Source organism: Alligator mississippiensis, chromosome 2 (assembly GCF_030867095.1).
Source record: "Alligator mississippiensis isolate rAllMis1 chromosome 2, rAllMis1, whole genome shotgun sequence".
In the NCBI taxonomy this organism is placed as follows: Eukaryota; Metazoa; Chordata; order Crocodylia; family Alligatoridae; genus Alligator; species Alligator mississippiensis.
In genome coordinates, this window is record NC_081825.1 from 87931595 (window position 1) to 87958623 (window position 27029).

Sequence of the window (27029 nt, forward strand, 5' to 3'; positions counted from 1 at the left end):
GACCCAGAGTCAAGGAATGCCAAGGGTCTTACTGAAGTTGAAAGCCACACTCAGAGCCAGGAGTCAAAACCACAAAAATCAGCAAGGAAGCACATGGAAGGTCAGAAGTAATAACTTTTGCCTTTGCCTAGAGAAGGAGACTGAGAGCTGGGCCTGGCTTTTAAGGCCTGGAGCAGGTGGGCCCAGCTGTAGCTTCAGGGGATTGGCTGCCCTGACTGTCTCACTCAGTGGAACTGGGGGTAGGGCACTGTTCTGGGCTTGCTGCAGATAGTGCTTGTTCTGGAGATGATTTGTCCTGATCTCCTGAATGGGGCTGGCTGGATCCAGGGTTCTGGCCTGGCCTCCTTACATTTACCTAGAGCACTGTGTCCAGTTTTGGGCCCCACACTTCAAGAAGGATATGGACAGATAGGAGAGAGTCTAGCACAGAGCAATAAAAATAATTGGGGCCTAGAAAGCAAGATGTATGAGGAAAGGCTGAAAGAACTAGGGGTATTTAGTCTGCAGAAAAGAAGACTGAGAGGGAATTTGATAACAGTCTTCAAATAATTGAAGGGTGATTTACAGAGAAGGTGGAGATGTGCTTTTCGTAGATTTCTAGAGTTAGAAGGGACCTGGTAGATGATTGGGTCCGACCCCCTGCTCCAGGCAGGAAAGAGCACTGGGGTTAAGTAACCCCAGCCAGATGCCTGTCTAATCTCCTTTTGAACATCTCCAGGAAAGGGGAAAGCACCACCTCCCTTGGAAGCCCATTCCATATTTTGGCAACCTTGCCATAAAGAATTTCTTCCTTATGTCTAATCTAAATCTATTCTCCTTCAGTTTGTGGTCATTATTTCTGATAAACCCGAGGGGCGCCCCGGTAAACAGCGTCCCCTATTCCCTGTTGACCCCCCCCCGATGAGTTTACAGGCAGTCATAAGATTGCCTCTCAGACTTCTCTTGTGGAGGCTGAAGAGATTCAGGTCCCTCAGTCTGTCTTCATAGGGTCTTGCCTGCAGGCCCTCAACTATACAAGTAGCCCTCCTCTGAACCCTCTCAAGGTTGTCTGCATCCCTCTTGAAGTGCCCAAAACTAGACGCATTACTCCATCTGCGGCCTTACCAATGCTGCATAGAGGGGAATTATCACTTCCCTAGACCTGCTCATGATGCACCTGCTGATGCAAGAAAAAGTGCGGTTAGCCTTGCTTATTACCTTATCACACTGGCAACTCAGGTTTATTTCTGCATCAACCAGGACTCCAAGATCTCTTTCCACTGTTGTGGTACTCAGAATGGTACCCCATAATCTATAGGTGTGTTGGAAATTCTTTCTCCCCAGGTACAGCACCTTGCAGTTTAACAAGGACAAATGCATCCTATTCTGATCTGCCCACTTCCCTAGTCTGTCCAGATCTGCCTGGATTCACTCCCTGCCCTCCAGAGTGTTTACTATACCCCATAGTTTAGTGTCATCTGTGAATTTGGACAAGGTGCTGTCAACCCCTTCATCCAGATCGCTGATGAAGATGTTAAACAGTACTGGTCCAAGGACAGAGCCTTGGGGGACACCACTGCCCACATCCCTCCAGGGAGAAACCAACCCATCCACCACCACTCTCAGTGCATCCCATAAGCCAGTTTTTCACCCACCTTACTGTGAAAAAATCCACATCACAGCTACTCAGTTTGCTTGTAAGAATTGGGTGTGACACTGTGTCAAAAGCCTTTTTAAAATCCAAGTAAATAATATTACTTCCACTTCTGCATCTAAGCACTTTGCAACCTAAGTGCCATGGCCTCATGCTTCAGCAGGGGAAAGTTAGTTTGGAGATTAGGAGGAATTTTCTGACTATTAGGGTGGTCAAGCATTGGAATGGGCTATCTGGAGAATGTGTGGGATCTTCATCCTTGAAAGTTTTCAAGAGCAGGTTAGATGGACACTTAGCTAGGATGGTTTAGTTAGTGATGATCCTGCCTTGAGAAAGGGGGCTGGACTAGATGACCTCATGAAGTCCCTTCCAGGCCTTCCAGCTACTTTTATGTGATCCTTCCATTATTTCCGAAGAGAACTGATTATAGGTCAACTGTCTGTGGGCAGGCAGAATCTCAGAACTGCATGGGCCCAAACTGGCATAGTGAGACTCTGCTGCTTTGGGTCACACCTGGAAGTGTTAAAGGACCATAAAAGGTGATGAATGGTTCCTTGGGGAATGTAGGACTGAAGTAGGTGGCAGGTCTGCTGACAGAACAGAGATACGGAGAAAGCAGTTCTAATCTAATCTGAATAGGCCCATTCTAGCACCACATGCAAGAATTTACCATTAATCCATACTGGATGACATCCAGGAGCAGTTTGAGGAGGCATCCAAAGCATTATTACACCAGGGGGTACCATTAAATTAGATGTAGAAATCTTATGTAAGTTATGCTTAGTGAGTGTGATGCTCTGATCCCCTCTAGTGGCCATACCAATGTATGAATTGGCAACAGTGTTGAGTTTGTTAATTAAGGCAGCAGCTATTTCTTGTTTTTTTTAGGCCTTAAGAGCCAAAATCCAGGACAGCTGCTAACAACTTAAATAACAACCCAAATCTCACATTACACTTTGTAAAAGTCTCTTGGTAAAACCTTAAGGATTTTTATGATGAGTTGAAACATGTTGGAAAAACGGCTTTGATAAGAGTGAGGCATTTAAGTGCAAATATACATTAAACCTTAAATGATTAAACATTAAAATAAGTTTGACAGAACCTGATATTTCATATAATAAAATTATAGGAAGATAGATTTAGATAGGTTGCCTCTTGCAGCATTTTTAGAGAAGAGGTCCAGATGGCCATTTATAATGTATCTGCTAATAGCACCCTTCCTTCACAACATATCATACTGCCATCAATACCTGAAGCCCACCAAACAAGTCAGCATTATATTTTAAACTCACAACAGTCTAAATCAGATACTCTAGAGACTCATCTCAGCATTTGTGATATAAATCACCATTTCTGTGGCATGTCAGGAACCATCACTAAAACCTGTTTTTATAAAGGTAGCGTTACACATTTTTGCCTGACTTGCTTACACCCCGCCTTCCTCTAGCAGCAGGTCCCTTGTCACTCTGCATACCTAGCTAGTCCAGTAGCTTGTTGCTAGCCTTGCTGGCAAACATCTTCCTTCTAAGGATGTTATGGTTATATCATCACGCAGATTCAGGTCCCATGTGCCAGGAGCCCTCTGCTCAATTCCTCTTCAGACTCCCTGCTCATTTACCTCGCACATCTGTTTCCATATTTGCCACTCGCTCCATCCACAATTAACCCAGTTACCAGAGCCTATTTCCTTCAAAGAAGTCTTCAGGTATTATTGTGTTCCCTCCCATCATCCTTTTTAAGTATTTAATTAAAGATTTAAGAAAGAGTCTCTTTTCCATTTAATTCTTTTTTACTTAAAGTTGATTTCTCCAAACTGAAACATGGGCTTCAACCTTATGGGCTTGCTGGAAGTAAAGTAATATTGTATATTTAATGTAGATCAGTGGGGACCAACTTTTTTGGTAGATTAGCCTCACACTCTCTCCATCACCATTCTGATCCCCTTCCTCTAATGATCAGTTGCTCTGCTTTCTACTCCCTTCCCTGTGGTCTCTGTCCAATCTATTGGTCTATTTTCTGCTCCCTGCCATATCAGCCATGGTGTTGATTCCTAGTTGATTTTCTGTGCCTTTCCTAGTCTGCTGCATTCCACACAAGGATTACACAAGCTATTTGTGGCATGCATGCCACAGGTTGGTCATCCCTGTTGTTGATGATGACAGTGAAGAATATCATGTTTTCCTAGGCATTTCATCACTGTCTAAGCATCCCTTAAACAAGTTAAAACACAGCTCCTTCACCCATACAATATGGATGAAACTCTTTTTTTTTCATTCTCTTGGGAAAAGAGTGACTACTATATCTGACTACTTAGATACTACTTAGATACTTAGATACTATTTAGATACTACTTAGACTACTGTATATGAAGAGATACCAAAGAACAATCCCAGAAGTACTCTGAGAGATTCATAGCAAAGAGATTTCAGCTGGGGAAGTTTCAATAAAGCTCTTAGAAATAGTCAGCTACTTTTTTTAAACACCAGACTTGAGGAATGAGGAATCCTGGATGTTGTAGAACCAAAATATTCCATGTAGAAAAATCCCACGTTTTGACTTCTGACAAATATATTGCTCTCACAAAATAATTTAAATGATCATATATCTTACTTGGGAAATTACTTAATAAAAATCTGAAATAAAGAACTGGCTGACAAAGGTCATGTACTTCTGTCAGTAATGCTGAAGAGTTGTCCGATAAGACATTTCAGGATCACTTGAATTTTAATTACTAGAATTACCTTATCAGTGAAATGCAGTATTGCAAAATAAACCACTCCACAAAAGTCCCTTTATGTTGAAAAGCCAAAGGCTGTTACATGCAGAGAGGATGAAAATGATTACACAGAAAACACTAATACCAAGGTTAGACATTTAAAAATTCAATTTGGATTTTAAAAGATATTTAAGTTAATGGATGTAGATTTTGGCTGTAATCCTGCAAACACCTATGAACATTAGTGTTCCCATTGAAGTCAATGGTATTTCTCAGTTATGTTCCCAATGAAGTTAACAGCATTGCTCAGTTGTGTAAAGTTATTAATTTCTGTTAATTTTTTCAGGATAGGAGGTTTCAATTACAGCTCTTGACAAAAGGAGAGGTAAATACAGGATTTTTCAAGATCCCATGCAACCTCACTAAAGGGTATTTTTCTGCCCTGGTCCACATCCTACCTTATAAAATTTATGTCCCTGCTGGTAATGGTACATTCAACATGTTGGAGGTAAAGAGGAGGGTGGATAACTACCCTCTTAAGGATCAGTCTCGAGTCTGTAACCACACCACCTTGGAGCAATTATTAAGGAATACCCTGCCCTGCCCTGGTGAACCTTCACTTAAATAGGAAAAGGAGCAGGTGGCAAAGAATACATTAAAAGATTTGTTGGATATGGTAAGAGACGTGGAGTTCTTTGGTTTTGGCCAATATATTTGGTTGCTTAGACTCCAGGTCTTGAGGATTGGGACCTCATGAAATTGATTAACTGTTCCTTCCCTAACCTGATGTCCAATGGAAAGGAAGAAAGTTTGCATACCTCCTAAAATCCTAAGATCAATTAAACTAGGGTCAATATGGAAACCTTCTTAGAAGACACAGGGTTGTGTGCATAGTTTTTTGTTGCTAGCTTGGTTTTAGTTCACCCTAGCTTGGATCTTATACATGTAGTTGTTCATAGGATCACTTGGCAGCACCCTCCTTTCAAAGGGGTTCATAGTGTAGATCCCTTGGTTACCCTTGCAACTGCAAAAGATAGTGAGCATGAGAACTGTATGCTGAAGATGGAATCCCATAGTCTCTGCTGTAATACAGAAGACATAATGATACAAACTCTATAGAGTTCGAGTAGGCGAGCACCACCTTTCATCTTGATGTCTATCCAGTATCCTGGCTGGGTGTTATGCTGAATTGCCTTGGTTGAGTCTAATATGGTGTTAGAGTTGGCCAGGAGTTATTTGCAGATTCCTCCTTCTTCCAAATTTGGGGTGAGGAGTAGGGGTGAGGATCAGTCTTTACAACCCCTATGCCCCCTTCCACTTTATCACAATTCCTTTGGGTGACAGGGGTTCCTATCTGCCTTCCAGGTGCTAAAGTCCTAGGTATTTATGACCTCATTATATTTATGTAGCGTATCTTTAGATGGTCAGAATTATTCCATACAGTTCAGGAACCCACCACTGGTCCTGCAATCACTATAAGAGGCTAATGAACAATGAACTAAAAGGAGTAACAAGTGGAAACTGGAGGTTATTCATGTAGGTTATGTGGTTGTTATTATAGTACCTCACATACTTATAGTGAAAGGGCCATCTGATACACCAATACTGCTCCCCAAAGCTAGGATTTATAAAAGGTTTCTGCTCAATTTCACTGACAGCATCCTTTATAAACTTTACAAAAAATCAGCCCTCAGTGAGGTCCCATGTCCGCAATTATACAGCCAGGGTTTTCAAGAGATATAGAGAATTCTCTGTTCTAAACACATTCTGCAGAACCTTGACTTTATAAGGGAACTTATTTTACAGACCAGTACTTGACAATAAAGCATGGGTGCCATCTTTTAGCAATAGTTCGGAAGCCATGAGCACCTCAGTAGGAAGTTCCCAAGCAAAAGAGGACTTCAGTCCTCTCAGTCCTCATGGACAACCATTGGGCACCTCATTGTCTTTTTTTTTTTTTTTTTTTTAATCGGGAGCTCTATACTGGCTCCATATAATGAAAGATTCATGCCCATATCACCTTATGGTACTTAGTATTACTGTTTTGGGTCACCACCCAGGGAAGGACTATTGCAACACAGCAATATCTTTTTTTTATAGTGGATATATATGGAGACATTTACTGAGTACAAGCCCATTGAAAAGGGAAGGCTTTTTGTGCTGAGCTATACTACTCCCCTAAGTGTCATTGTTTATGGCCAAATAGCAAAGGGACATCTTACCCTGCCCCTAGCTGGGACTGTATATATAGGAAATGGATGGTAGAAAGGGATGGACAGAAATGGAAAAGGGGTCATAAGCTTGTGTGGAACTCCTCAGAATGGTGAGGATCATTGTGCCTTTCCTGATCAACAGAAACTGAATGTCGAAATAAAGAAAGATAAGGAAAGATGGCACCTCCCTCTGTGGTGTTCACTGCTCAGACCCAACAATCCTACCAGATTAAAAATATGTTTCTATCTCCTGATGACCCAGAAATTAAGAGAATAAACAATAATTCAACCTGTGGTTTGGGTAATTTAAACTTGTTTGCCAATTCTATAACAGTGTTTTTTTCTCTATAGAGTACATATGGTAAAAATTAAAAAAAAAGCACATGTAAAATCATTGCAGGTATATACAGACATTTGTGGGGGTTAGATCACATTAAAAATGGTCATCTGATCTAGCTTAGTTCACCCAGGAGAACGTTATACTGAAATCCCTACTTAGGTTGATTTAATGGTACAGAAATCCCTACTTAGGTTGGCTCAATGGTACAGAAATTCAGGAAGGTTAGTCCAGTCTAAAAATGGTTGGCTTAACCTAAGTTAACTGTACCTCAGAGATAGTCTAACTTACACCAGGTCTGGCAAGACCTGTCTAATTGAACTTCTGTACAGTTCCCAGCACAGCCCCAGAGCTGGGAAAGCCCAGTCATTGGCCTCAGCCCCAGGGCTGTGCTTTTCCTACCCCTGCTCCCCAACTATTTTTAGCCCCCCATGCCCTGCTCCACTTCCAGATGGACAGACAACCTCATCCCACAGACCAGCCAGCTGCCCTCCCCTTCCCGCCCCTCAAGCCTTCCAAACCCTGCATCCTGCAAGCTGCTCCCAATGCTGGTATTATCAGTGTTCACTAGTGCCAGAAGCTCAGGAACTAAGTCAGGGTGGAGGGAGGGGCAAGTGGGATCGGAGGGAGGGGTTGGTTCACTGGCGAGAGTTGTTTGTCTGGGATGGGAGGCTTAGGGGGCTAAAAATAGTACCTGGCCCCTGGAGGGGAGAGTCCCTCCCATCCTGCCCACAGACCCTACTAACCCCCCATATCCCACCAAATCCTCCCATACTCTCCCCAACACCCTTGCAGACCCTGCTAGCATCCCAATCTCCCCAACCCCCCCTGCAAGCCCCACTTACCCCTGTTACTGCAAAATACTCCTGAGCCCCACCAGCTCCCCATTACCCTGTTTACCCCCCTAATCTCCCCAAGCCCCCTGTGGACCCTGATTGCCCCTCCTGCTCCCCCCACAGACCCCTTCTCCCACAAGTACCCCCCCAGTCTCCCCAAAACCCCCTGCTAGACCCCCTATCCCAACTTACCTTAAATCAGGTGGCTATTTTTAACTCGGTCTAACCTCCCCTTAACCTCCCTGACTGTTTGTATGTACCCTTCAAGTTGATTAATGCAGATTTCCACACAAAACCCCAAAATTTTATTGATATCTTTCTTAAAAGGAAGGGTCTCTGTCTGTGTGGCTACACATTGACCATGAGTGAGCACTAGCCTGAATATAACGAGGAAATTATACACATATTTATCCAATTCAAGAAAATTAGGGTAAAAAAAAGTTACTGAGAGAACATATAATAAAAATGAGTGAAATTTACAGACATAAAAGTTAACTCTTATACAATCTTTCCCCATGAAAAAGAACTAAAGTGATGTAAATGAAAATCCTTCATAAACCATACAGGAAAAGGTAGCATTATACTTTTTCCTGTCATTTCATAAAGGATTATGCTAATGTTACAAGACCCTTGAATCTGTTATAGTTAAAAAATCAGAAATGATACTGAGGCCTGAAAAAAGAAGAAAGGCTTAATAATGTCTCCTTGTCTATCATAAGCAGATGATGTAAACATCAGTTGGCTATGATCTGATATATTTACTTAGAAACTTGCTATGAATATATATAAAAGTATAGCCCAAATATGTGGTTGTTCTATCCATCAGAAGCGTTAATAACATTGACAAGATATGCCCAGATTATGATAATATATTCTTGTTTATAATATGGTCAGATTAGTACTGCTAAACATTCATCATTAGAGACAGGAAAACCATAACTGGCCTTTCCATTAGCTCATCTCTGATGAAGCAAAGAATCAAATATGATAGATGTAAAATAGCTAAATTACAGCATGGACCTCTGCAATCCAAGAGTTTCTTGCTAAAATTTAACAGAGAATAGGTATGCCTTGCCAATAGAGAATAGTGCCTTGACAACCTCCACACACATTCTACTCCCAACTAGTTCATAAAAATGATGTGCAGAATCCTAGTCCACAGAGACAACAACCCCAAACAAGGCGGAAGCAAATTTCCTCAGTTTGAGGAAAAAGCTCAGTCACTAACACAGTTATTTGTTACTGTTCCTAGTTAGGAGATACACTCTTTCAAACACTGGACTGCCAGAATGTGGGGGAGGTGAAAGGCTGGAAATATGGCCCCAGGGAGAAAAGATACATAAAAATTATTTTGATGTTGATGGTAATTACATCTATATTTCCTCAATTAATCAGTCAAACTACTTGAGAACATAACAGGGAAGCAAATGAAACTGTCGTTTTAACTTAATGTTCCTAGAAATTTATGTGTGAATATCACCTTTACTAATCTGTTTGGTAGCCATGACTGATCTGAAAATGAACATATTTAAAAAGCTGTCAGAAAAGCTGCCAAGTATTTGAAAACAAGTGTTCCAGCACAGGAATTATATAATGATCAAGAAAGTAAGACTAGAGAAAATGTTCTCTTACAAAAAGGCAAAATTCCCCAAAAAGCCAAGGGCAAGTGCTGGATTGAGCTGGTATAGTTCTGTACAATACCAGAACTAGGCTGATGGTTCACCTAGTCCATGAAAAATTCAAGATTTTATTTACATGTTTGAGAGCTACCAAAAAAGAAAATAACCCCCCTTCCAAAATATAAGATCTAAGTATTAATATTATTACTAAACTGATATGTGAAGTTACTAACATTTATGGTTTCAAAGAAAGCATTCCAAATATGAATCAGAGCAGAATTGTTTTAGGGGCCAAACTAATACCTACTGAAGTCATTAATCATGCGTATAACTCTTAGATACTGAGTTTGCACAACAGACAGAAACAGTGAGTGAAATCCTGACTTACTGAAAGCAGTAGTGAAACTACTGTTGTCTTCGGTGGATCCAGTATTTTGCTTGATGGCTACGTGAATGGCTTACTTATATCTACCCTAGGCATATGGCACCTGCCTTTTGCAAGGTGCCAACCCAGTGAACAGAAGCACTGGATTCTCTCATACAAACTTGGAGCCACCTGCCATCACCTGGAACACCTGCTAAGGCAGTCCACAGCTGATACCCATACTGAGCTACCATTATAATGGGCTTTGCAGCAAGCCTAATGCTGCCAAGTCCTGGAGTCTTCAAAATTTGACCCATTTGTACAGCAGAACCAAGTTGATCCCATGTTATGTTTGGCCTAGAAAGCAACACACGTTTTGGTTTATAGGTACCTGAGGAACATTAGCAATGTTTCCGTTGTCTGTTTATTTTTTGTCTTTCTTGAACAGAAATTTCTGTGAAGGACAGTATATAAAAATATACAGGTATCAATATATAAAAACTGATTTTCACTAAAAGTCAGGTTCAATGGTGTCTAGATACATATTCTTAGTTTATAAATTAACATGAGTTCAGAAAATGGAATACTTTATCTATGAAGGCAGTTTAATTGATACAAGTAGCAATTATTGAACTTACGGTTTCAACATGCTTTAGATAGGGCTTCTCCTTATGAAAATATTTGTAATTTGAAGAAACAGCAGGTTTTCACGTTTGAATTCATTGATAATGTTTACATAATGGAAAACTAAATCTACCACATAAATTATTTCTTTCCCTGTTTCTTGTAACATCACACAGTAAATTTTACTAAACAGAAAAAAAACCCTTGCCTGACAAAAATATTCAGTTCCTTCTCAATGTGAAATTTAAATAAAAGATGGTTTAATGTAAATTTTAAGAGTAATATCAGGTTACCTAGCTAAAGAATCACTTTGTTGTCCAGCCAAACATCTTTTTACAATACAATGAAAGGTTTTATTAATGCTTGTTAGTTTATGTGCTCCTAGCCAATTTCAGCAAAGATAAAAAAGCCGCTATTTATTGATTTTAAATACAAATCAAGGAGCATATTTACAATACTCTATAACAACAGATGACAGAAGTTGAGTACAATGATTTAATGGGTAAATGGTAATAAAATAATAAATCAAACAACAAACATGTTTGTTATTGGTTTCCATTATTGTTTTTCAACCACCTGTACATTTGATTTCTATGTTTTGTTTATGAAGGTTAAGAAGAGTTAGCAGACCAGAAATTAATAGAGATAAGCATTCAAATAATATGGTTGGTAATAAAAGTACCTGCATAAGTTAATATCTGTAGTCATAGTCTCTCAATCAAGGCCTTGTTGCTTTGGCTAAGCTGCCATATTTGCTTTATGTTACAATGGCTGCTTCACACTGTACAAATAATTCTATTCTTTAATCATTGATCCAATCAAATAATATAGCGTGTCCATCTCCTGGTCCCACTGAAGTCAAGGGCAAAACTCCCATTGACTTCAGTAGTACAGGATCCGGTCATAGGTGAACAACTTAGTAATTACTGGGTGCGCATCTACATATGCATATTAATGCGAACCAATAAACTGCAACACATACCAAGTTTATTGCCTCTCGGCATCCATATAAACCCTTCCAGCCCAGGGCTGCATTGACCAAGCTCAATGTGCTGCAGCAGGGCTGTCTGGTGCATGAGGGTGCTCCAGTATGGGGTTAGCTAGCAGGCAATCCTGTACTGAAGCGTCCTCGTGCCACAGCCACCTGGGTCAGAGTCTATATGTGCATTGCTGCGCATGAAAAACTCCGTAGCAGGATGGTATTTGTAGTTACAAGTACTAACCTTCTGTGGAGTTTATTAGTTTCCTGCAGCTTAGTAGGGCCACATGAGATGTTTACTGCAGAGCTAGTTAGGCAACTCCACAGTAAATGTCTCATGTAGACATACACACTAACAATGAAACTGCTGTAGTAACTGTTAGACCTCGACTCCATGTGGCACCCAGTGACTAGGGAGACGACGATCCAATTGCCCACGGATCCTGTTACTCATTAGCTAGAACAAGCAGGGAGCAAACACCAGCACACGTTGCTCACAACAGGTTTATTCAGAATGGAGACAGCTTTGGACAAAGGTCCCAAAAAACAACAAACTGGGGACCTGCCCTGAACAACAGTTCTTTCCAACATTTATACACCTTGGTTCAAACACATTAACATTTATTCCGCCCTTGTCCCACCTTCGGTTCCACCCATTTCTCCTCCTATGTCAAGCTCTCCCTCTGTTCACCGTTTGCTTCCTTAGCATGGTATTGCCTATGCATTTCATTCATTTACATGCCTCTCTTCTAAGAGCGCATGAGTAAGACTTTGACCCCCCATCTTCTTTCAGTCACTTGCGGTTTCTCGCTGGTTCTTGATGGTTTTCTTGCTGACTTCAGCACCATCTCCAAGGCCATATTTCTGCTTTTGTCTTCTGACACTAGTTGGTGGGCTATTCCATTTTTACCTAACACATCATGCACTTTGCACCCTACCCCCCTGTTAAGAATCCGCTTGCTTAAGCATTAGCTAATTTAGTTGCTTTTAATATATCAGCCAGCCTTGTGACCAGCACCTTTTGCTAAGACACAGGAAAAAGCCTTTATTCAGCTGCATACCCAGCACCCTGAGATTCCAAATCATTATCCCAACATCCAAAATCCATATTGTTACCCTAACAGTAACAAAGTATAAGGGGTTGCCACTTTCACAGCAGTTTTATTTCCCCCAAGCAAACTTGTCCCCACAGGAAACAACATAAACCATAAAACAACCAAATATATAAACAATAAACAGTTAAATTAAACCGTGTGGTCCTTTCCCAGGCCCTGAGAGGACAACCCCAGCTCTGTCCTGTCTCTTCAGCACCACGGTCTTTCCTCTCTCTCAGTTTTCCTCCCTGGGAGCCTCTAACTTCTCCGAGGGCTTGCCTATCATCCCTGTTAGCTGGCTCAGTCCTTTTAGATGAGCAGGATATCCCCTTCTAACCACTTTCAGCTGGGCTGCAGCTCTTGAGCCATGCACCCTGTTACACAAAGCATATTGGCAGAGGTACAACAAGGCAGCCACGTGCCCAGGGCAGCAGGATGCATGGGCTAAACCATGCGCCTTCTACCATGTTACTGCCACTGTGTCACTGGCACAATTGCGTGGCTGCAGTGGCAGCTGCTGTTTTTGCATCTTCCCACCCCTGGGGCAGCATAGCTGCTGCCCTAGTTTGCCCCACCTTAGTTACACTAGTGCGTATTGATCTGATTCCTCTTTTGCACTAGTCTAAGTAAAACTTCAGGCTGCTGTTTTTATATTCATATTTCATTTAGAACTACACTTTAATAAAAATGAATATAGATTAAATGTAATTTTAGTAGTATATACTTATTTAATTTAAAATATTTTTCAAAGGACTCTTCTAATGGGCCAATACATAAAACTTGGTCTTAAGTATCTTTGGTTCCTTTTTGCAATGTAATATTAGATAGATTAGAGAGATTAGATTAAAATGTGGGATATTAGTGTGATGTTAGAAGCTAGATTGATCCTTTTAATTTTTCATGAACCTAATTTCAAAAGAAGCATATTCCTTTTAATGACCAACAAAAGCAGTAAAGAAGAAAAGATAAACCATCAGATATTAGTACAATATGGCAAATATTACTATTTTTAACTACAAGAAATATATTTCCAGTTAATCACTTAGGATTTTATATTTATCAGGTCCACAGGGAATGGCACTGCTTCTCTGTTATCTTCTGTTCCCATAACTACAATCCAGTAACTCTTATCTCCTCCAAATACTTCTAGTCACTGCTTTATGTAATTTTTTCACTTCTTTTTCTCTACCCAGTTTCTCACTTCCCTTTCTTGGATGGTTTTTTCTCCCTCCTAATGATTGTCAGTTTTGGTCTTTTTCAATGTGCCTAAGCCAAGCTGCTCAAGTATGGTTAAAGCAGACCACAAAATCTGGTTTTACTTAGCAGCAGAGTGAACTTTTGCAAATATTACAAGCCCAGTCATCAAAATAAAGGAAGCAATTAACATGTCCAGTTAAATCAGTAGTGAGATCAAATTAAACAGAGCAAAAGGCCTAGAAAGAAAAGGCTATAAAATAGGTAACACAAACATAGGATGTCATGGCATTAGCTTAAAAATGCTTTAGTAATGACTGATGTAACCAAATGTATTAGATGTAGTTTTGCTATAATAAATTGCATAGATTTCATAGACATTAGGGCTGGAAGGGAGCTCGGAAGATCTTTGAGTCCCCCTGCCTGAAGGGCAGGAAGTCAGCTGGGGTCATAAGATCCCAGCAAGATAAGCATCCAATTTTCTCTTGAAGGTGTTCAGTGCAGGTGCTTGAACCACGTCCAATGGCAGACTGTTCCACATCTTGGGGGCTCGAACAGTAAAGAAATTCTTCTTTATGTCCAGCCTGAAACAGTCTTACAGTAGTTTATTACTGTTTGACCTTGTCATCCCTTGGGATGCTCTGGTGAACAAACGTTCCCCAAGATACTGGTGGTCTCCCCTGATAAACTTATAGATGCCCATCAGATCACCCCGAGCCTGCGTTTTTCCAGGCTAAAGAGCCCCATAGCTCTCAGCCTGTTGTCGTAAGGTCTGTTTTCCTGACCTCTGATCATGCATGTGACTCTTCTCTGGACTCTCACAAGCTTCTCCACATCCTTTTCGAATTGTGGGGCCCAAAACTGGACATAGTACTCCAGCTGTGGCCTCACCAAGGCTGAGTACAACGGGAGAAGGATGTCCCGGGATTTGCTTGAAAAGCATTTATGGATACAAGCCAGCTTTTTGGTCGCTTTACTAGCCACAGCATCGCATTGAAGGCTCATGTTCATCTTGTGGTCAATGATGACCCCCAAGTCTCTTTCTTCCATAGTGCTAGCCAGCATAGCACTGCTGAGCCTATAAGGATGCTGTAGGTTTTTCCTCCCAAGGTGGAGAACCTTGCATTTTTCAGTGTTAAATACCATCAGGTTCTCATCTGCCCATTTGCTGAGCCTGTCCAGGTCAGCCTGGATCGCCCTCCTATCCTCAGGTGTGGATGCTTTGTCCCAAAGTTTGGTGTCATTGGTGAACTTGGCCAGTCTGCTTCTGACTCCAATGTCCACATCATTAATGAAGATGTTGAACAATATGGGTCCAAGGACAGAGCCTTGGGGGACCCCACTGGTCACAGGGCACCATGAAGATTGACTTCCATCAATTACTATCCTCTGGGTCTGACCACAGAGCCAGTTTCCCAGCCAGCAGATTATGGTGGGCCCAAGGCCACAATTGGCCAGTTTTGCCAAGAGGTGATCATGGGATACCAGATCGAAGGCTTTTTTGAAGTCAAGATCAATCTCTTCTCCCTTGTCCAGGTGATAGGTCACCTGGTCATAAAAGGAAATAAGATTGGTCAAGCAAGACCTACCCACAACAAGCCTGTGCTGGCTATCCCTCAGGATGTTGGCATCGGCCAGTCCATTAAGGATGGCCTTTTTAATAAACTTTTCTAAGACCTTCCTTGGGATAGAGGTCAGGCTGATGGGCCTATAGTTTGCCGGATCCACTTTCCTCCCTTTCTTGAAGATAGGCACCACATTGGCCTTCTTCCAGTCTTCGGGCACTACACCAGAGTGCCAGGAGTTCTCAAAGATCTGTGCCAGGGGCTGGGCTATGATGCTTGCCAGCTCCTTGAGTACCCTGGGGTGTCGATTGGCAGGGCCAGCTGACTTGATGGTATCCAGCCTCTCAAGATGTTCCTTCACGAGGCCATCATTGATGGAGGGCAGGGGATCTCCCTCACCCAGACCTCCCTGTATAGCAAAGTTTCTTAGATAATTTGTAAAATTAAATCAGCTTTGTTCACGAAGATCACAAAACAAAGTGAAAAGAAAACAGGGGACAAGCACGAGGTAATAAATTCTTTCTTCCCAAAATTGCAATTTTCCCAAGGATATAAATCCCATTTGACTAACACTTTTTATGACATTAGAAACACTGGTTTATCCAGTTCCCAAAGTCTCAGTGAAACAAAGACATTAAATAAACAAAACAGAGAATGTTTGCCACAGTAAGTCATATATAAATATGGGTTATAGACTATAGAGAAAATTGGAGAACACAGCAAAAGCAGAAGACTTGCTGTGGGTCCAGGAGCATGCCATTCTCCTTTTCCTTCCTGAGTCTCTCCAAGCATTCTAGTTATTGCACAGAAATTACATGTAAACTGGTATAAGTGATTGCAAACCAGTTCAGATCTGTAACACAACAGAAGTTCAGTGCATGCAAACCATTTTCAAAATGACCAAAACTGGTTTAAAATAAACCTGGATGGATATAATATCAGATTTCACTGATTTAGATTAAATCACTTTATTGAACTTCTGTCCCAGTGCCCTTCTAGATTCAAGTTAACTCACAGTCCCTCAGCATCCCAGGATGCTTTGCACCTTTCCTACAACACCCGCATTGCAGGGTAGGCGGGCTAAACTTGGCCCAAGCTGTCTGCTCCAGCTGAGCAGGAAAGTGTGCTTTAGTACCCCCAGGCTTCTGGCCTGGGTCACTGCAGGCATGTGGTTGAATTTCTGGAATCAAAAGTGAATGCCTAGTCACTTGCTTATTGGTTCAATCTACCCAGCATAGACTAATTTGCAAAGATTGAATGAATTCAACCTTGGGATTTTTTTGACTGGTTGTACTTACAGGTTAGAATCCATATTGCAGGTAGCCAGATGGATGCTGGGATAAGTGTTTATTCTTGTGGTTTAAGCTTAAAAAAAAAGAAGGTCAGTCTGCAGACTAGTCTCTTGCCTCTTATATTAATAGGCAACTTACAAAGCACCTGTAATCCAGATAAGACTCCCTGATTTTTATCACTTATGTGCCATTGCCCTTTTCCACTTCTCTTTATTCCTCCTGAGTTCTCTTCAATTCTACTCTGAACTGAAGGAGCCAATTATGAGAGTTTGATTACTGGTAAGGCTTTCTTTGTCCTTCCAATCTTTAAATAAAGCTCTAAGCAGTGCTTCCTGCCTCATTGGCACAGAAAATGAAATAGAACCAGATTCAAAATGGCTTATAGACACTTTTATTTAGGCATTGCAATACCTACCTATTACATGCCAGGGCCAGGAAGGTGATTCAGATTGACAGAAGCCCATGAAAGTATCTCTGAAAATCAATGTATATTTAGATTTATATATCAAATTTCTCTAGAAGAGACTGGGGAGGATAAGGGAAATGCAGAGAACTCAGACGCTGAGTAAGCTGCTGAGTGGAGGTACACAAAAGATGAGGCTAGCAAGCATAACATACTTTGAGCTTCAGACACATGGGAATCCACCATACCTCAGGACATAAATCTGGACAAACCTATTAATCATCAGCAACAATAAGAAGCTCCCAGAATCTGCCTTTAGTGGAAGCATATAACATTCACACTGGGTGGTATCCAGGAGTATGTTGTTGATGCATTTGATCCGGGAGTAGTTTGATCCAGGAGCAGTTTTCTCGCGAATAAACTACTTGTGAGTAAACACTCCCGGGCAGGTGTCTACACTTACAGAGAAGCAGGAGCAATGGGCCTGCAATGGGCCCCTCCTGCCATCAGGGGGAGCTGGAGGCTCTGGCTGAAGCTCCCTGCAGTTGGAAGTCATCCTTAAAAGCCAGCCTCTCTCCCTGCTCCCTGGCCAGCTGCTTCTCTGGCCAGGAGCAGCATGCACAGCATGAAAGCAACATGCAGCAGCTCTCTCGCCATAACTTCTGTCTCCCTGCACCATGGCTACTGTAGCCCCTGCCTCGGCAGCAACACCCAGCACCCTGGGCTCCTGCTGTCCACAGTGCTGGCCTGCTGCAGCAACCACCATATGGCCTATAGCAATCTAGGTCCTGCTGGCTCCCCTCCCTGCAGTAGATGATTGGATGGCCCCACTGCTCCATCCCAGGCTCCCTGCTGCTACACAGCTGTCCTCCTGGCCAGACACTGGCAGGGGTGTCATTGACATGCTCCTGGACACCACTGCTGGGGCCATCCATGCCCTCCTGGGCCTCCAGCCCCACTGTCTCTGGGCTTTCCTGGCCAGCTAGGACTGGTGGCTGCACATCGTCCAGGCCACATGGGATGATGAACAGTGGCTGGAGATATTCTGCATGAGCCAGGCCACCTTCCTTGACTTCCTGGAGCAGCTCCACCTGCACTGAAACAGAAGGACACCACCATGTGGCAGCCCCTCCCCTCGGACAACCAGTTGGCCATCTCCCTGCTGAAGCCCACCAGCCTCCAGCCACCTCTTTGGCGTCAGCAAGGTCACCACTGGGAAGGCCATCCTGGAGGTGTGCGGTGCCCTCCAGGATGTGCCAGGCATGAAGTGCTCCATGAACATAACCCCCTGGTGGTGGTGGCTGGGTTCCATGCACCTGTGCATGGGATCCTGAATGGAACCCTCATCCCTGTCACCTGCCCACTCCATGGTGACTGTCTCAACTACAACTGGTGGGGCGTCCACTCTGTTGTGTCGTGCTTCTGGCCATCATTGACCACTGTGGTGGGTGACTTCACCAATGTGAGTGCTGGCTGGGCAGGCAGTGCTGATGACACCCATATCCTCCCCAACTCCTCCCTGCCAGCCCTGGTGCAGAGTGTGCGCTTTGTGCTGGGGGTGCTGTACCTGCAGCTGGGTGCTTTTGGCTCTGGATTTAGGACTCAGATGCCTTGTTCTGGGGAACAACCCACCCTCAGACCAACCGTGACCTTTTCATTCAATAATAGGCCAATTTATTGATACACAATGATAACATAAAAAGAAGTAATATAAACACTCAAGCAATTCTATATATCTACCAAATCCTAATTTGATCTGTTTCCCCAGAACCAAGACTCAGACCCCAACTGCTCTGTTTCCCCAGAACCAAGACTCAGACCCCAACTGCTCTGGAGCATTGTTAGCTGGTGCCATTCTTATCTCAGGTTATGGAACAGTATGGTACATGCCCCCAGTTTCCCAGGCTATGTGTGTATTGACCTTGTTGTGTTAGACAGCCTGGCAGCTTTGAAGGCTATGTGAAACTCTGTGTTAGACCCAGGCTCTTAAAAAATCAATTAACCCCTGCTGCCCATCCTGACCAACTGACTGACCAACCATCCAAGCAACCTACCTACCTACCTCCATATTACCTATAAGTCAGTTTCCAAAAGCAAACCTCTAAATATCATTTTGTAAGCCAACAGGTGCCATGGTGGTCCCACCCCTCCTCATCAAGGATCTGTGTACCCACTCCCACCCTGGCTTATGAAGCCCTATACCAGTCAACTGTGCCCCCACCAGTTCCACTTCAACTGGTGCCTGGACCAGACCCATGCCCAAGTGGAGTGTGCCTTTGGCCAACTGAAGGGACACTTGCATACCCTCATCACTTGCCTTGAGTTCACTGGGGCCAACATCCGTCGTGTCATCATCATAGCCTGTGTAACATCTGTGAGGCCCAGGGGGAGCTGTTTTGTGATCCCTAGGCAGAGGAGGCACAGTGGGTGGAGGACATCTGGCAGTGGGTGCATGAGCTGCAGTAGCAGCAATAGTGGTGGGCCCCTGCCTCGCCGAGGCCCCAAGTGAGGTGCACACCTTCCAGCAGGGCCAGGGAACTATGTGTGAGAGGTACTGGCCAACCACCTACTCCTGTACTGCCCACTGTAGCCTGCTCATGGACCCTTGCCCCACTGCCCACCCCCAGCATCATGCTTACAGTGGACAGTTCCCCTCACACAAACAGTCCCCATCTTCCACCTCCCTCTCCAACAAGAGAGCCCCCTCCCATCTCCCTCCTCACTGGGCCTCTGTGCACTGCTACTTCAGGGCCAGAATCTATGCCTTAAATTCCCAGTCCACCTAGTCCCATGCCTCTTCATGCTGGTCCTGTGCCTTTTCGTGCCAGGCCACGCAGGAAACCTCCTCCGCCCACCACCTGTCCTGCTGGGCAATGTACTCTGCCCACCGCACCTGTGTATCCATCAGCCAGTCCTCTGAGGCCACCAGCAGCCAGTCCAGGAGGAGGGTCTGCTCCTGGGTCCTCCCCTTGCAGAGCTGGTGCATCCACTGGGCCCAACTGGCAGTGACCCTGACAGTGCATCCCAGCTGCTGACTGTGGCCTCTCCCCTATGTGCAGCTGCAGGACCTGCACAGCCATGAAAAAGAAGTTGTTTGTAAGATGCTCTGCACCAGAGGGCCAGGCACTGCCCAGGCTCAGATTGGGGGTCATATGTGCATGGGTGCCCATGGACCATGGTAAGTCAGCTGGGCAGGCCTGGGCCCAAGCAACAGCTGGCCAAGCCCCACATCCCTGCTTGCTCCCCAGGGGCCAGTGGGCCACTGGGTGCTGGCTGCAGGCAGCCTTCCTCCCCCACCCCCACTGTTCCCAGGCTAGGCCAGGCCTGGCTCCTGGCAGCACCTGTTGCCATAGCTCCAGACCCACTGCCCCCCTCTTCTGCTCCTGCAGGTCAGCCTATCTCCTGTGCTGCTGCCATGCCCACAGCGCCTGGGCTCCAGGGGCATGGGGCTCCCAAATAACTGGGACACAGAGCTTTTTGCACCCCCACCCTCCTCGCAGGGGGCCTCTCTGGGGAGGTGACTCAGGGCCAGCATCCTCCCCACAGCTGCTGTGCACCCTGAGCATGCCTCTACTGATCATGTCCTGGGGGGTGCATGAGGAGCCACTTGTGTGGACTGAAGGCTGCCTGGCCCACTACTCTCTGCTGCTGCTGCTGCTGGTCATGGTGCCCTGGGCACACCTACACACCTGGCATGGGACCCTGAGCTCTGATGGTGTGGCAGGAAGGCCTGTTCAGCCCCACATCCTCCACCACCACCTTGAGGGCTACCTGTGGCTGCACATCACTTTCCTGCCCTGCAAAACTGAGGAGAACATCATCATCAGCATTGATGCACTCCTTGGCATGTAAAAGGCCTGTGCCCACCTAGCTGTGGGGGCACAAGCTGCTCAATAAAGTTTTGCACTGTTTCCCACTTCCCTGTGTGTTGTGGTGGGGAGACCCAGGTGCCAGGGGAGTGCAGCTGGGCCAAGTGGAGAGTGGGGGCAGGGGCTGGGGCTGGAGGCAGAGGCTAGGGCAGGGAAGGCTCTCCCCCCAGTGTGTAACTTACCGCATAGATGAGTCTGGCATGCCCGCTGGCTCAAGTTGGTCCCTACTGGCAGCAATGGTGTGTGGCTCGCAGCAGAGTTGTTGGTTAGAGGGGCGTGGCATGTGGCTACCAGCGCAGGGGCCCCACCCTGGGAAGGAGCTGGTGCTACTGGTAGCCAACAGTGACATGGCCAGCCATGCCTAATGGCTGGGGCTGAGGTCATGGAGCTGTTGGGGTAGATGCTGGCCCTGTCTTCCCAAGCTGCTGGAGGATGCTGGAGACTGGGAGCTGGGAGCCCAGGGGACCCTCCATTGGTGACATGGCATAATGGGTGCCAGGCTGAAGTGAGGGCTCGGGCAGGCCACCCATGCTGCAGTGCACAGCATGGCTGCAGCCTGGATCCCAGGGCATAAAGATGGGTTGCCGCATAAAGTGCATGGACTTGTGGGCAATTCTCACCTGATAGTTGTGGTTGGTGATGGTAACCAACTGTGCCCACAAGGCCTTGACTTTTGTGTGGCAGTGCCGTGCCAACCAGTGATACCCATGCTCCTGTATTTGGCCTGACAGTCCCTCATAGACATGTACATTGGAGTGCCTGCCCTGCACGAACTGCCTCTCTACTTCTGCCTTGCTCCCCAGCACCACGAGGTCCCCAGTCTCCTCCATTGACCAGTTGGGGCCCCAGGAGGCCACATGTGGCATTGGTGAGAATGCCATTGTGGTTCCGGTGATGGCTCACTGGACCTCCGTGCTGGTGCTGCTGGGCCTGGGCAACCCTGTGCAGCACTCAGAGCAGGGACATAGCATGGGACTGGCAGCCGCACAGTGCGTCAGTGCCCTGCAGCACCTGCAGGGTCTGGGCAGGCTGCTGGGGGTTTGCCTGAGACCAGATGGAGCTGGCCTTGATGGCCAGAAGTTGGCTGCATCTGGGCCCAAGTGTTGGCGGGCCTGGAAGGAGCCTGTAGAATCCTGCAGGGCTGGACGGGGCAGCCCTGGCATGTGAGAGGCTCATGGTACTGCAATGCCAGGGAGCAGTGCCGGAGTGCAAGAAGGCTGGCACAACTGGCCTGCAGCCTGTGGAGGGGGAGCATTGGCCATCAGTTGCCCCAGGCTCCCTGCACATGTTCCCCAGGGCTCAGACTGCCTGCAGGCTTTTAAGGGCCTGGGGCTGGGGCTGCTGTGGAGCTGGCCCAGCCCTGGGGCAGGAGAGGCTCCCAGCCCCTGGGGCCTACCCTTAGTGGCTTAGTGGTAGGGCTGACCAGGAGAAAATTTGCTCCCAGTTGGATCTACACATGTGCTACTGCATAGTAACTACTTGCAAGTTAATTTGCTACTTGCATGTGCAGGTAGCAAATTTACTCATGAGTAGTGCAATTTACTGCTCAGTAAGCGTGTGCACATGTTGATGTGCATGCTTACTGCTCAGTGAACTGCTCTACTATGCAGTAAAGCATCTTGTGTAGATGCACCCTCTATCTACTGAAGTGCTGAAAAAGGAAGCAGAAGATAACCTATCTCACTTCAGAGACTTTCCCCTCCATGTAAATAGCTCAACATCATCACTGTAGGCAGGATGCGTACAGTGCAGTTGACTCCAAATTCACATGCAATACACAGTAGGGATCATAAGTTGAATTAGCTACCAACAAGAGGAAGGGGGCAAAGTACAGAAGCAAGGGGGCTAACGGTATGGGCTGTGAGGAGAGATAGGAGTAGAAGTGCAATAACAACACATAGACATGAATGTAATTTTTCCTTTGTGTCCCAAGCAGGTAAAATATACCTACTGCCTTCACTTGTATGTACAGGGCTGGAGAGACTCCCCAGTGGTGGTACAATTTACATTATGCATCACAGCAGACAGATAACCAGCTCTCCCAGCACAACTGTCTCAGGCAACTGGTTATCCTTCTCTGGTGTAACTTATGGTTGTGTATTTTTCTAGCTGTTTTTTCCCCAGGATAACTCTGGATTCTAGTAAGTTCCAGTGTAGGCCTATCTGTCATGTACCCACTCCTTTTTACTGTGGGATGAACATGGTTTATACTAGCATGTTGTATGTCCTAGGCTTTGTGTATAATCATTCTGAATATACATGATTTCAGCTTCATAAAAGATTGTGCAAATAAAGAGCTGAATCATTCCCAATGAACAGAAATTCCCAAGTGGGTAAAAATGAATGAGTAGCTCCGGATTGTATTTCCTTTTAATATATTGAGTTACTCAAGTAATTAAACGTAATTAAGGAAATTATAGGCATATTCTAGTTTTGCCAGAGACATTAATGAGTTTTCAAAGTTCAAGGGTGTCACTACTGTACCATAAGATGAATGACACCTTTCATATTGATGGGATTAAGTTCAAATTATTATCAAAGAAGTCAGCAAAGGTGGTGCAATCATCTTATATGCACCATTTCCTCTACTATGTTTTTTCTTTCTGTTTGTGGCTTATATTAAAGTGATTTGTTTTCAGCGTTTCCCTCTCTCCCTCACAAGACAAAACAATACAACTCAGTATTCTGATGCTAGTGGGAGTCAGAAGATTTATCTAACTATGTTCTTGAACAGGACCTATTACTGTAGTACATTTTCTCTTTAAGCTCCAAGGACTAGATTGTGAGTTCTGGTTTTCATTTTTAGCATTGCTGTGGATGATGTGTTCCTGCTTGGAAGTCTTTAGACTATTAGGCTATTATGGGGCTTTAATAACCCCAGGCAGTACATTTTGGGGCAAATCTATCATGAGCTTTAACAGCAACCACATTTTTACACCAACTCAAACAGTGTACAGCACAGCAGCAGAAAGGGATCTTGGAGACATAGTTGACTCCAAAATGAACATGAGTCGTCAATGTGATGAAGTGATAACTAAAGCCAACTGCACTCTTTCATGCATTAGATGTCTAAGGAGGTGATACTTCCCCTCTATGCCACATTGGTAAGACTGCAGCTGGAGTACTGCATCCAGTTCTGGGCACCATACTTTAAGAGGGATGTGGATAACCTTGAGAGGGTCCAGAGGAGGGCTACTCATATGCTTAAGGGCCTGCAGGTAAGTTCCTATCAGGAGAGATTGGGGGACCTGGATCTCTTCAGCCTCTGCAAAAGAAGGCTGAGAGGAAAATTTCTTTACCATGAGGGTTGCCAAAGTCTGGAATTGGCTCCCAAGGGAGGTGGTGCTTTCCCCTACCTTGGGGGTCTTTAAGAGGAAACTAAACAAGGACCTAGCAGGGGTCATCTGACCCCAGTGCTCTTTCCTGCCCAGGGCAGGGGGTCAGACTTGATAATCTACTGAGGTCCCTTCTGACCCTAAAAATCTATGAAATCTATTAAATCTTTTAGGCCTGTGGGAGTCGGCAGCAATCCAATCCGGCTTTGGATCCGGCTGCTTCAGATGGCCGTGATTTGATCCGCAGCTCTGGACCGGGTTTCTGCCTTGATCCGGCTGAAGTGGCTCCAAAGCTTCAGAGCCGCCTCGGAGATCTGGCCATAGGGTATAATGGGGAATCAATGAAATATCTATAATTTTGTTGTTTCTTGTCTGATTTGGATGAAACTTGCAGGGATGGTAGCCTATGCTGAGAGCACAAAACCTGCCAAGTTTCAAGTATATCAGTGCAGGGGTTTGGGGGGAACAGTACCCCAAATTCTTGAAAGCCAAACTCATGTCACAGCTGTGTGTCACACCAAGGGGGGTGAAAACTGCAGGGGTGGTAGCCCTTGCTGAGGCCATGAAGCCTGCCAAATTTTAAGGAGATCAGTTCAGGGGTTTGGGAGGAAGTGCCCCTCAAGCTGTGGACAAGCAAAACTCCTGCCATGGGTGACACTGTGTGTGTTAAGGCACAGCGAGGTGACAGCTGCAGAGATGGTGGCCCCTGCTGTGACGCCTGCCAGCGGTCGAAGAGATGGGTGCAGGGGGGTTCTGGGGCCCTGCACCCCTAGCTGCTGACAGACAAAACTTGTGCCAAGACTGTGTCACAAAAACTCACAAAAACTGCATTTCAGCTCACGTGGTCCCCAGAAGGATTGAAATTATTTATTAAGGTAGATCTGAAAAAAATATTCATAGCATTATTACAAGTAAGGGTCATTCCACACAACAACTCTGAAACATAATTTTGTAAATGGCTAGAGGAAGGATCACTTTAAGTAATTATGAGTTCAGTTTGTTTCCACGTCAGGTTTTCTAATACCACAACTATGGTTTTGTAGCCAAACTGTATTTCTATTGGTGCATCCTATGCTGACATCTAATAGCCATCCTATTGCTGTCCTAAACATTTACTAAGGAGACAGAAGGACACCCACACAGCACACAAACAGCAAATTGAGCAATTGACTCTGTGATACTGAGAAGGCATGATGCCTGTACAACATGGTACCGAAGGTACTATAAGTGACTATTCCAGTTATAGGAAAACAATGTAGAGCAAACCCAAACTTGTGAGAGAGACAAAACACTGCTAGCTACAATTGCTACGAAGTTTAAGGCATGATGTGTGCAAACACAAGTCAGGTCAGAATCAAACATCAATTACTAGTTAAAAGCATAGTTAAAGGTTGTAATATGACCAAGGTATTAAAATTATAAGCTTAGGCTAGAGCCATACACCAGGAGTAACACTAGTATAACTTGGGCTGGATCCTATTTCAGCTATTAGGTACCTCACTGTGATCCTATCCCACCCTCCCAAAATCTCTGAAATTAATGCTTTGACTTTTGTCACTTGCCATCATCTTAGCCCTAAAGGTCACAAAAAACAGTGAACAGGAAGTGGACTCACATATTTGCATTACCTATTTTTTCACAAACTTGAGCAGCATGGAACAAGATCACACTTGGAATAAAATGTGACCATACCTTTGGTGCAATCAGTTTAAAAAATCAAGGGGGTATGCAGATTTTCTGGGGAATGGCATTTTGGGAACTTACAAATCCCCCCCACTGGGTCTGACTCCATTTTTCACAGTCTATTAAGAGTTTATGTGTTTGAAATTGCAAAGGCTTTCCATTAGCTTTAAAATGCTTCTGATGCCTGCAGATAATATGATAGAAATAAGAAACACAGAATAATAGATAAACAGTTATATTTTTCAATCCCAACCCCTTGTATTCAGTGAAAAGAAAATAGAAAATAAAGAAGACCCCCTCACTGACTCCAGACACACACACACACAATCAGGACTTCCTGATCAAGGGGTTTATTAGATACAGATGGTAAATAAGGCCAAGGCTATTCAGGAAAATATCGTCCTAGCATTTGCCCATTTTCCAGGCTGACTGCCAGCAATATTTTTTCTAGTTTTCCCTAAATCCATTGTAAAACAACATTGCAAACCCAGTTTACATCTCCCACAACCAGAAAGTATATTTCACCAATTCACTGACAATTGAAATTTTGAGACTTTAATGTCAATTAACTTAAGCAACAGCAAGAGAAAAAAATATTTGAGAATGTTTGGTGTTCGTGCTAAAATAAAATAAAAATCCTAAAATCCCTGCATAAAATTTCTTATAACATAAGAGTCAATTTATTGAAATGATTTTCACTCACTCACTAATGTTGCTGGAAAATGTGATATAGGTTGTAGCTATTTCTTTTGCATATGAAAGTATTTAGTTTCCACTCACACTGTGAGTTGTTGAAATTAGCATTAGATTATTAAACTAAATTGTTTTGTTCTGGTTGTTGTTGTTGAGTGTACTGAAGTTGTTTAGTATTCAGTTCAGTGTAATTTTCTCTTTGCCTACCTCTAACACAAAGCATAATCTCCCCTGCTGGTCCCTCGCAGATGTGCTCCTGGATAATTTTCTTAAAGAGCTTCCCCAGGACCGAGGTTAGACTAATGGGCCTCTAGTTTCCTGGGTCCACCTTCCTCCCATTTTTGAAAATGGGGACCACATTGGCCCTTTTCCAGTCCTCTGGCACCTTGCCAGAGCACCACGAATGCTTGTAGAGCTGTGCCAGGGGTCCCACAATGACTTCTGCTAATTCCTTCAGCACTCTGGAGTGGAGATCGTCAGGACCTGCTGATTTGAACACATCCAGTCCCACCAGAAGTTCCCTAACTAGGTCCTCACTGACCCTGGGCCTGGCTGCACCTCCCCTGGGGCCATCGGAGAT

General features: G+C 44.5%; 1 long non-coding RNA gene across 1 annotated transcript in view; it reads right to left on the minus strand.

Moving 5' to 3' along the window:
* Positions 1-27029, minus strand: part of LOC106737800 (uncharacterized) — an 80976-nt gene that overhangs the window by 29373 nt on the left and 24574 nt on the right. The gene's annotated exons all lie outside the window — the stretch shown is intronic.